The 10,737-nt window shown below is 40.3% G+C and overlaps 1 long non-coding RNA gene across 1 annotated transcript; it reads left to right on the top strand.

Moving 5' to 3' along the window:
* The first annotated feature begins 595 nt into the window (after positions 1 to 595).
* LOC138738878 (uncharacterized) lies at positions 596 to 4,649 on the top strand. Its single transcript, XR_011341841.1, has 3 exons — positions 596 to 682; positions 1,949 to 2,164; positions 3,211 to 4,649. It is a non-coding gene; the product is annotated as an uncharacterized lncRNA (long non-coding RNA).
* The last annotated feature ends 6,088 nt before the right edge of the window (positions 4,650 to 10,737 follow it).

The raw sequence follows: 10,737 nt of genomic DNA, 5'->3' as shown, positions 1-10,737 counted from the left end.
AAACTTCTCCATGATCTTCCTCAAGCCTCCTCTGCTGACCGTATCAAAAGCCTTGGTTAGATCAACAAAGGTCACAAAGAGGTCACTGTGTTGCCCCTGGCATTTTTCCTGGAGTTGGTGCGCAGCAAAAATCATGTCCGTGGTCCCGCGTTCAGCATGGAAGCCGTACTGGCTTTCTGGGAGTAGACCTTGCTGAAGATGTTGGAGAAAGTGCTTGAGCAGGATGCAGGCCAGAATCTTCCCCACAATGGACAAAAGGGAGATGACTCGGTGGTTGTCGCAAGACTGGCGGTTGCCTTTCCTCTTGTAGATGTGGACTATGCTGGCATCTTTCAGCTGTTGCAGGACCTGCCCCTTTCTCCACATGGACTGGAAGAGTACAGTCAGCTTTTGCATCATGACAAGGCTTTGTATATCTCAACAGGGATTGCATCGGGTTCTGGCACTTTGCCACAGGACAGTTGCTTCACTTCCTTTATGACTTCATCTACTGTGGGGAGGGTGTCGAGGTTCTTGTTGATCTCTACCTGGGGCAGGCAGACAATGGCCTCATTGTTGATGTCGGCAGGGCGGTTAAGGATGTTGTAAAACTGCTGAGCCCACCACTCCAGAATCTGCCTCTTCTCTGTCAGCAGCTGCGTCTCATCTGAGTTGAGGAGGGTTGAGGAGCCGGAGGACTGGGGTCCGTATACAGCTTTAAGCGCATTGTAGAAGCACTTTATGTCATGGCAGTCTGCATAGCCCTGGATTTCATCGGCCTTCTTGCTAAACCACCTGTCCTGCATCTCGCGAAGTGTTTTCTGCACCTTTCTTCTTGCGTTGGCAAAGGCATCTTTCTTGGCTACCAACGTGGGGTCATTCTAATGTGCACTGTACCGCTGATATTTCTTCGTTAGTAGTGCCTGTATTTCTTTGTCATTCTCATCGAACCAGTCTTGATTTCTTCGGGTTGTTGGTCTGAGATGTTCGAGGGTGGTAGTGTCTCTGAAGGCCATCCACTGTTCCTCAACGCTGGTCCCATCTTCCTGTGGTGTGTCTGGTAGTCTGCCTTCAAGGTCATCAGCGAATTCTTCTGCAACCCTGCTGCTTTTCAGCTTGGAGATATTCAGCCTCTTTGCAGTCTTCTGCCCTTGGGGTCTTCTCATGGGCAGAATGCAAAGCCTGAACTTGTACACAATGAGGTGGTGGTCAGTCCAGCAGTTGGCATCACACATGGCTCTCGTTACTCTGACGTCCATCCTGTCCCTCTTCCTGGTGATGACGTAGTCAATAAGACACCAGTGCCTCGAGCCTGGGTGCATCCATGATATCTTCTTACAGGTGAGTAGGCAGAACAGGGTGTTGGTGATGACAAGGTCATGTCTTGAGGAGCAGAAGGATGTTGCTGTTACGCTTGCCAGTGCCATGTCTTCCAATGATCCCTTCCCAGGTTTGGTAGTCTGTCCCTACTCTGGCATTGAAGTCCCCAAGAACAATGAGCTTCTCTGACTGTGGGATTGCTGAAATGAGGGCGTCGAGTTCTTCATAGATCTTGTCTTTAATGTCATCTGAGTTGGTCATGGGGCATAGGCACTAATCAGCGGAGCACTCTTCTTGTTTGCAAGTGGGAGCTGGAGTGTCATCAAGTGGTTGTTGATGCCCTCTGGGTGCTTAGTGAGTTTATGGCTGAGACTAGAATTGATGGTAAATCCCACGCCTGCTTCTCGTTGTTCAGCACTGCTGTGACCACTCCAAAAGAACATGTATCCACCACTACGTTCTGTCAGCTGGCCCTTGTCTGCTAGGCGCGTTTGGCTGAGAGCTGCTATGTCTACATTGTAGTGAGCTAGCTCTCTTGCAACCAGTGCAGTTCTTCTCTCTGGTCTGTCTGCCTTGATGTTATCTCGTAGAGTTCTCATGTTCCATGTGTCAAGGTTGAGCACCATCACTCTCTTCTTCACTGTTTTAGGTCGACCGCTATGAGGGATTCCCACCAGCTGTGGTAAGCTGGTCAGGGTGAAGTGAAGCAGACTATGTTTGAGGCAACTTTTCCAGCCCCTTCCTCCATGGAGGTGAGCAGAGCGAACCTAAAGAGGGCTACTCAGACACCCAGGGGACTGCTGAACTCAACTGCTGCTTCGATCCAGTAGAGAGCGACCCTATGCCCTGGGCCACCTGTGTGCAGGTTTGTGACTACAGCTGCCAGTGTATCTGTACCTGATACTTCACCACTCCCCCATCGCCGCAGGACTTTAGGTGTTGCATGTTGGGTTTGAAGTCATGACTTGCGCTTGACTTGGATTAAAGTGAGGGAGAGTTGCGCAGGTCATCAGCCTCACTCTCTCGCCCCAGCCTATCTGGACCCAGTGGCAAGACATAGTCGAGACAGGTCAGGATGCAGTGGATGGGCAGCAGTGTTCTGTATGTCTCACTGTGCCCTCTTAGCGCTCAACGATGCATTGCTGAGAGACGCCTTTCTGCCCATTGAACTAGTGATGGTTTCTTCCACACAGTCCACCAAATCCAAGCTTCACGTGCAAGGTAGACAAGCCCTGAGCATTGTGAGTCTACGGCAGTTCTTGCGGTGTGCTCGCAAGGCTCCCTACCCATTACTGGGCATCCTCATCTGCCTTGCAGCCATTGGGAGATGTCTCCTCTTCTGCCTGTTCTGCCGTTGGGATGATCACCAGAGATTGTAGTATCCATCCATCCAGTTGTCTGAGGGCGGCCTAGCGGAGGAGTTTGCACCTGGGGCCACCGAGGTCGAGGCTGAGGGCCAGGTGGCCGTGTTCCCCACCATGGAGCGCATGCCATTCTGCTTCAGCAGAGCCTTCCTGGCGGTCTGCAGCCCCGGGCCCTAAACTGGATATACCTGAAGAGAAAGGAAGGGGCCCTGGAAAACCCAGGTGCAGAGATCATGAGTCCAACAGATTCAAGATACAGTACACAGTTTTGCTCAGGGATCATTTTAAGAGAACAGCACAGGAGCAACATCTTTTTGAATTATAATCTGCTGAAGTGGCTAAAGGAAAGGTCACTTTGAAGGAGATTTGACGAATCCTATTGTAGCCAAAAGGGAAGTGTTGAATCCCATTGTGGCAAAGGAAAAGTCACTTCTGAAGGGACCATTTTAAGGAAGCAGTGCTGTCGAGCAGAGCTCTTGGAAGTTACACAGTACTAAAGTGGCCTCATGTGGTGATATACAGTTTGTCTGATTTCTCCATGTTATAGGAGAATGAGAATTCTGCTCTGTGACCAAAAAGTGGAGGTTCACTTTGATCAGCTGACCCACGGAAAGGCTTCTGGAAGCTTTGTGAGCATCATTCACTTTGTGTCCCCTATGCCAAAGAAGAGGGAGTTTTGTTGCCACCCGTCTGAAGAGTTCATTAGTCTGGAAACCTCCACAAGGATTTTGTGAGTTTATAAACAATCTGTCACCCCGGTCTCTCTCACCTACTTCGTGAACTTCTTCGCATCCCTCTAAAACCTTCGTGTCAACGTTGGATTTTTTGAGACTGACTTTTGAACTGCCTTTCCAGAATTAGGCCTGAGGTGGAGTGGCAAAGGCATTCCCCACTCACAAATAGAAGTATATTCGCATATAGTTGGGGGTCAAATGTAGATAAGTTTAGATAAGTGTAGATAAATGAGATAAGGTATTATATGATTGTTAATTTACAATTAAAATATATTTTTTGAAAATTTTATTTATTAATCATGATAAAACATACAATAAAAAATACAGCTTAAGAAAAAACAGAATACATACATGATATTTTTATGTAAATAATACCTCCTACAACCCCCCCACTCCCCCACCCTAACCCACCCATCACTCTCCAACTCCCTCTAAACTACCCCAAAAAAAGAAGAAAAGAAAGAAAGAGGAGATAACATAACATAAAACTCATCAATCAGTTGCCATGGATTGGAACAACACCACTAATGTGTGGAAAGGAAATTAATAATTCAACCCCATATAATCTAAATACAGGCTCCAAGTTTTAACAAAAAAAGGAATAACTATTACATAAAGTATATGTTATCTTTTCCAATGGAATACAAGATCTCATTTCCAAATGCCATCTCTGAATACTCAAATTAGTCTCATTTTTCCAAGTAATTGCCAAACATTTTCTAGCCACAGCTAAAGCCAATCTCACAAAAGCAATTTGAAATTTATTTAATTTTTAACTCCAAACTCAATCTCTTAGTATAACCCAACAAAAGGATCAAGTGGAACCTTCATTTTTAAAAGTTCCTTTAATCCATTCCAAAAAAGGTTTCACCGTCTCACATAGTAGAGTGTAAAAAGGAGTCATCTTCCTTATGACATCTAAAACATAAATCTGAGGAAATAAAGTTATATTTCCTTAATTTCTCTGGAGTTACATATAATTGATGAAGAAAATTATAATGAACCAATTGATACCTTACATTTACAATTTTAGTCATACTATCCTCAAATCCTCCAATCATCCTGAGAAATAGATACAGCCAAATCTTTTTCCCATTTTTATCTAGATTTATGAACATCCAGCTTAAGCATTTTATTCTATAATAAAATATACATCTCAGATATGAATCTTTTCTTGCCATCTTCAATAAGTAAAATTTCAAACTTGGACCATCTAGCTAACTGTAATGTACGCCCAAAATTATCCAACATTAAGGCTTTAATTTGATAATAAAAAAAATTCAAAGATATATCATATTTCTCTTTCATTCTTTGAAATGAAATAAAATATCCTGCTTCCTAACAATCTTCTATCAATTTAATACCTTTTTAATCCCACAACTTCAAAAATTGATTATTAAGAGTAAAAGGGAAAAGCTTATTTTAATACAAAGTGGTTTTACTCAAAATTTTACCTTGAGTACCTGTAGCTTCATTTTTTATATAAAAATCTATTAAATATTTCAACCCAGGTGAATTATAGTTACTTAAATATTGGGGATTCCATCGATAAATAAACGGATCCATCTTCTTCTCACCAATCTGAGATAACTCAATATTAGCACTTATCAAAGGTTGGTCCACTTCAAACAGCCTATTAATAAATTTCAACTGTGGTGATTCATAATAATTTTGAAAATTAGGGAGTTGCAAATCTCCTAATTCATACTTCCAAGTTAATTTCTGTAATGATACCCTTACCATTTTATCTTTCCATAAAAACCTCCTCACCACAGCATTTAAGTCTTTAACAAATTTTTGAGGAATCTTACAAGGAATAGATTGAAAAAGATATTGAATTTGAGAAAAATATTCATTTTAATACAATTAACATGTTCTATTAATGCAATAGGTAAATCTTTCCACCGATTCAAATCATATTTAATGTTAGATAATAAAGACAGGTAATTCAATTCATATAAATGATTATAATTACCATCTATTTTAATGGCTAAATACTTAATCTGATCCAACCATTTAAATTTCACAATATACCTACAAAGAGAATAATCCATTTCAGCTAGAGACATAATTTCACTCTTTTCCTAATGAATTTTATGACCTGATATTTCATCATAGTGCTCCAATCTATCACACAGACTCCTCAAAGATTTCAAAGCTAGTGTTAAATATATCAAAACAACATATGCAAACAAATTTATTTTAAATTCATCGGATTTCACCTTAATACCTTCAATATTATTATCTTGTCTAATCATCTGAGCCAAAGGTTCAATAACCAATGCAAATAGAGCTGGTGACAAAGGGCAGCCTTGCCTAGTCCATCTGGCTAAGGTAAAAGGTGGAGATACCTGTCCATTTGTCATGACTCTAGCAGTAGGGTGCCTATATAAGGCCTTAATCCAACCAGTAAAAAAGGCCCAAATTTAAATTTCTCCAAAATTTTAAATAAAAAACTCCATTCTACCCTATCAAAGGCCTTCTCTGCATCGAGAGAAATAACCATTGGTTGTTTAGATTGCTCCCGAGAAGCATTCATTACCATATTATCTGCAGTATATTGATTTTTAATAAAACCCATTTGATCAACATGAATTAAATCTGGTAAATAATTAGCTAATCTATTAACTAGAACCTTTGCCACAATTTTATAATCAACATTCAATTAAGAAATAGGTCTATCAGACCCTGCTTTTAATGGGTCGCTGTCTTTCTTAAGAATGACTGTAATAATTGCTTTAGTAAAGGAATCCGGAACGGAACAAACCTCTGTCATCTGTTTCAATATATCCGTCAATAAAGGAATTAATAAATCCTGAAATTCTTTATAAATTCAGAATTAAAACCATCATCCCCTGGAGACTTTCCATGAGGCATAGATCTAAGTGCATCCATCACCTCTGTAACAGTAAAGGAAGCATCTAAATTCTTAATATCCATATCATTCAAAAAAGGTAAACCAAATCAGATTTAAAAATATCAATTTTGGCTTCATCTTCCAATACCTCAGAAGTATATTTTTTTGTAAAATTTACAAAATATATCATTGATTTACTGGTTTATATGTAATCATTGAATCATGTCTAATAGCATTTATTGTTTTAAAATCTTGCTCTGTTTTTAACTGCCAAGCTAATGCTTTGTGAGCTCTTTTGCCCAATTCATAATATCTGTCTAGTCCTCTATAATAATTTCTCAAATGTATGTTTGTAATGAATTATATCATAAGTTTATATTAACTAAGCGTACTTTCTTAGCTTCTGTAGAATTTTGTGGTAAATCGTTTTCCAAAATCTCTATCTCCTCCTCCAATCTACTAACCTCAGCCATATGTTGGTTCTTAATTTTGACAGTATAACTAATGATTTGTCCCCTTAAATAAGCTTTTAAAGCATCCCATAAAAAATTTAGTATCAACTGAAACTATATTTATTTTGAAAAAACTATCTGATCCCTTATAAATTTACAAAATTCAACATTTTTCAACAGTAAAGAATTAAATCTTCAATGATAGGCATCCTTGATTCTCTCTGAACCTGTACACATTATTAATAGCAAAGAATGACCAGACAAAATCCTACTCTTATATTCAGCCTTGTGCTGATATTAAAAATAAATCTATAAAATCAAGATAGCCACACCTCTTGCTTTTGAATTAAAAGAAGACTCTATAACTTGCCCAACCCAATCTCTTCTAAATTTCTGATGTTCATTTTCAGTCAAATGAGTCTCTTCCAAAAAGGCAACATCAACCCTCAATTTTTTAATACAGGTACATAATCGTTTATCTGGATGTCTAAAATTCAGAAAGCTCCAAATTCTGGCAAGTGGGGAGAGAGACAGCAGGGTGAGTAGGGTGGCGAGGGGGAGAGACCAGCAGCGTGAGTCGGGTGGGCGAGGAGGGGAGACTGGCAGCACGAGTCAGGTGGGCGAGGGGGGAGGAGACCAACAGCATGAGTTGGGTGGGCGAGAGACATGCAGCGTGAGTTGGGCAGGTGAGGTGGGGGGAGATCGGCAGTGCAAGTCAGGTGGGCAAGGGGGGAGACCGGCAGTGTGAGTTGGGCGGGTGAGGGGTGGGGGAGAGACCGGCAATGTGAGTTGGGCAGGTGAGGCGGGGTGACGGCAGCACAACTGGAAGTTGGTGGGGGTGGATACAGCAGCACAATTTGGGTGGGTTTAAATCTGGCTTTCTGAAATCTGGAAAAATCCAAAATTCAGATTGTGTACCTGTATATGCCAATACACTTTTTCTCTTAATCAGATTATTAAGCCTGTTAACATTAAAAGTAGCAAAATTTATATTAGCCATTAAGACATATCAATAAATACCCCACCACATATGCTGAAGCACCTCCCTATGGCAACAACACAAGAAAGAAAGAAAGAAAGAAAGAAAGAAAGAAAGAAAGAAAGAAAGAAAGAAAGAAAGAAAGAAAAATACTGTAAGCAGTCTCACCTCCCTCAATTTTATGGGACTGACCAATTCCACAAAGTGGCCGATAACTTAGGAAGGATCAGTAGCTGAACCACCTCTCCCGAACAGAACAACAAAAAGTAATATATAAAAAATCATTTCAAGTATGAAATGCTTCCTTCAAATCTCTATTAACTTGATTATCATCAGTTCCAATATCAATCAACTGTTGAGATACCATCTCTTGCTTTCCATTCTTCCTCTTCAGAACCAAAACAGGTTGTTGAGGAAACCTTTCTTGAACTTGCACAAGGTAAAGAATTAGCAAATGTAAGAGCTTCTGCATCATCACTAAGAAGCTGAGATTGATAATTTCCATAAAAAACTTGAAGTACAACAGAATAACGAAAGGCAAATTTGTACCCTTTCTTCCACAAGACAGCCTTAGCCAAATTAAATTCTTTACAACATTTAATAACTGCTTGACTCAAATCAGCATTAAAAAAAAGACTATTATTTTTAACTTCTATAGGGCCCCGATTACTTCTTGCATTTTGATCAGCAAGTCTTAAAATCAACCCTCAATCTTGATAACGCAGACATCTAATCAACATAGAATGTGGAGCTTGACTAGGAAGAGATTCCCTTCTTATTGCTCAGTGAACTCTGTCCAGTTCCAGCCCTTTCAGAAAATATTTTGTCCCAAAACCTCAGGGATCCACTTCTTAAAAAACTGAACTGTGTCCGGACCTTTAAAATCTTCTGGAAGACCAACAATTTTCACGTTATTTTTTCGACTTTCATTCTCCAATGCACCAATCTTCTTCACTAAGTCACTTTTCTGAATTTCCCAGCCAGTAAATGAATCCTCCATCTGTCCTATCTTTTATTTACATCTTTACAGTCAATAAATTATTCTTCAATCTTCTTAAATTTATCCTGGACCTTATCCACCACTTTCAAACATTTTGCCACCTCCAATTTAATTGAAGATATTTCCCCCTTCATATCAGAAAGCTGCTCCTTCACAGATGAAAACCCTTGACTCGCCTGAATTGACAAATTTTCCATCTGCTTGAATAAGCCAATATGTAAAGTTGAATCTGAATGATGAGAATCAGACAAACTTTAAAGCCTGCTGAACCATGGTCCTACCCTTGTATATGACAGTTTCCTGCTCCTCCATACTTTGGTCTTCTTCTTCTTCTTCTTCTTCTTCTTCTTCTTCTTCTTCTTCTTCTTCAGTCCTCCTGTGGCTGCTTCCTCCTCGTCCATTGATACCGAAGTCGCTTCAGCCTGACTACGGGTGCAGACTCCCCCTCCCGTCAGTCCAGGATCACTGGACCGAGAGAGGTCAGGTCCCCCCATACTCTGGGCCATGCCCGACATAAAGCGCATAAGCAATTGTTCTTCTTGCTCCAGAGTGGGACGATGTCGGATGCCTGTGCCATCTTCCACAGCACTTATGAAGTCAGCGCCGGTGTTGACTGAATCCTACCGGAGGACTGGCGCTGTGGATGAGGAGGAATCAAGTTTGGAGGCTCCACTTGTAAGATAGGCCCAAATTCTTCAGCACTTGTTAACTGTTTTCATTTTCTTTGCAGATTAAGCTTCTGTTTTCTTCATAGCTGCTTCTGAAAATTATTTTAAAAGTTTTGAATAGTTCTGCCAGGAGGAGCTGCTTTCCCATGTGTTCTTCCTATGCCACCACGCTACACCCCAATTAAAAATATTTTAAATCTAACATTGTCTGGGCTCATTTCTATTGTGACCGTCTGGAACGTAACAGTGTGTACTCTGACAATAAATTTGAACTTTGAATTTTAGCTCTTTAACATAGATCAAATACAATTCTCCAGGGCAGTCCAGGCACCTGGAATTTCATTGGTTATCCATTAGGCTTCTTTTGGGACACAGCCCCATACATGTCCCCAACATGAGCTGATACCAGGTGAGACCAGGTGGGATGGAACCTGGGTTTTCCCATGTTCCTGGCTGGCAGCCATTAAGGATGCTGTCTCTCCAAGTATACTTCTTGTTTCAGAGATGCTCTCTACAGTGGTAAAGCATTGGCCTCTGCATAAGAACATTCCTTCCCATCATTTTTACCCCTCATGTTTGATACAGCATCAAAGTAGATTGATATTCTCAACTGTGCGAAAGGAGAAAGGTTAAAGAAAGGGTGCATGATGACAGAGAAATAGACCCTTCCCTTTAATTTTGCAGAAGAATGTGCCTTAACATTTCCTGTATATTTAGCTCTCTTTTTTCTCGAATGTTAAATTTCCAGATAATGTATCCCCCCCGTGCTAGTATAAATAGTTAATCACATTTCTTGGCAGATAGAAAAACTTGCATTGCTTCTTTTTTGAGATAACCCACTTTTGAAAAATAAAGGATGATAGATGGATAGTGGGAGTACCTTGCATCCCAAAATATTTAAATGGTCTTCCTGAAAGAAGAGGCAATTATGCACAACTCATTTCCGACATTCTTTGAGCTGTCCTTGTTGAAATTCAGCAGTCTTCATGTCCAACAACATGCCCCTCAGAAATCTTTCTGCTTAGTTGTGAAATTCACTTCCTAAAACAATTAGCTTCTCCACTTCACTTTTTGTCTTTAAAATAGATTTTTGTCTTTAAAAACGACCTGTTTGGCCTAACTTTAGATCGCTAATTTTAATATTTTTTTTCTGTTTTCATCGAATAGCAGAGGAAGCTGTAAGTTTCCTTTGTACATTTTTACCAAGTTCACAGTGCTACATAAATCCAAGTTGATGTTGAAAGCAGCCAAAAGTATCATTGATAATCACTGATGTTATCATCCCAACTCCCAAATCAAGAGAGATTAGCAACAATCAGTACATATTGAAGATTGATTTCAGGATTGCTATCATTACGAGGTGACCCTTCACCTAGCTGACATG

The sequence above is a fragment of the Narcine bancroftii genome, chromosome 1, assembly GCF_036971445.1.
Source record: "Narcine bancroftii isolate sNarBan1 chromosome 1, sNarBan1.hap1, whole genome shotgun sequence".
NCBI classification, from domain to species: domain Eukaryota; kingdom Metazoa; phylum Chordata; class Chondrichthyes; order Torpediniformes; family Narcinidae; genus Narcine; species Narcine bancroftii.
Note: the sequence above shows the minus strand (reverse complement) of the source record. Positions and strands in the feature narration are given on the sequence as shown.